The sequence below is a fragment of the Tupaia chinensis genome, unplaced genomic scaffold (assembly GCF_000334495.1).
Source record: "Tupaia chinensis unplaced genomic scaffold, TupChi_1.0 Scaffold000383_1, whole genome shotgun sequence".
Classification (NCBI taxonomy): domain Eukaryota; kingdom Metazoa; phylum Chordata; class Mammalia; order Scandentia; family Tupaiidae; genus Tupaia; species Tupaia belangeri.
Window position 1 is genome coordinate 1,833,581 of NW_006159885.1, and position 1,492 is coordinate 1,835,072.

Genomic DNA, 1,492 nt, shown 5'->3' on the forward strand with positions numbered 1-1,492 from the left:
ATATCGGTTAGGAAAGCTCTCGCCAGCTTAGAAAACACAGGGCCGGACAATACCTCCAGACCCACCAGCCCAGCAGCTTGGTCCCTCCAGCTCGCAGCTGCCAGGTCCAGACGGGCTGCGAGTGAGGGCTGCTGTTCAGAATCCAGTCCAATCCTGGGAGTGGAAGGCCCAGGGGCTGGAGTAAGCGGGAGAGTGTTCAAGGCAGTGGCATTGCGGTAGGTGTTTGGGGGTGGCTGGAGGGCCACAGGCTGGCTGAGCTGTGGTCGCTGCCTCTTGGCACCAGGGTTTCAGACAAGACAGTATTGCCGGGGGTAGCACCTGAAAGGCAGCTCTGGGCCATGCAGTTCTCCCCTCCTGCCTGGCTGGACCTCCTCCTTCTTCTGCGGGCTCCCACTGGGCAGGCGGCAGCAGACCGTGTAAACACCTAGATGGTGCTCATTCATCACCCTCCAGGAGGCCTGTCTCTACTCCAGCCTGGTCCCAGGCCTACCTGCTCCCCCAGGAGGTCACCTCTGGACCTTGAGCCCTGGCCCCCTGCTCCTAGGGAGGGAACCGAAGGAAGAGCCCACTTTGTTTACATAGCTTCATTCCATTGCTGGTACTGCCAAGGTCTGCAGTGCTAGTCAGATGGAGCCCCCCCAGCCCCAGGTGGGAGGTCAAAGCCCAGACAGTGCAGGTTATGCCCCCACCCCATGGCAAATCAGGAAGGAAAACCCAGAAGCTTGACACCCTCCCCCACCAACCCCACAGCTCCAGATCTGCAGCAGCTCAGGCAGCCTCCCCCAGCCTCAGTCGGCCCCATTAACCAAAACAGCTTCATTATGCCAATTTCCAGCTTTCAATGTGTGGCTGATAGCTGTCAGCAGAAATAAGAGTTAATCTGGAATTACTCACATTCACTGAGCCGCCTAGCCAAGAGGGAGTGATAAAGCTTTGATAGAAGCAGGGGAGACCCTGCTTCTTCAGACGTCCACAAACAGAGGGGCTTTTCCCCCTCCTCCCCAGCCCCCCGGGAGGGGAGGCTAGAACTAGAAGGCATTTGGGTTCTCTCTGATACACACGCATGAACACACACACCCTGTTACACACAAACACACCAACAGAGACATACTTGCATACATACACACACATACATACGAACACCCTCCCACTCACTCTTACACACACACATGTACACACACACACTGTTATACACAAACACACCAAGAGACATACTTGCATACATACACACTTATACACATGAACACCTCCCATTCATTCATACACACACGTGCACACACACACACGCACACACACACACACACCCTGAACCTTCCTAACTAGACATGCCTAACTCTCCACCCCCTTTGCTTTTACTCTGGACCGTGATTAACTTTTTATTTAGGAAAATTACTTTATTATATAGATATATAGATATGTATGTATGTATATATAAAAAGGTTCCATTTCATTTGTAAAATCTCAATTTTTTTCTTTTTTTTCTCTTTTTTTT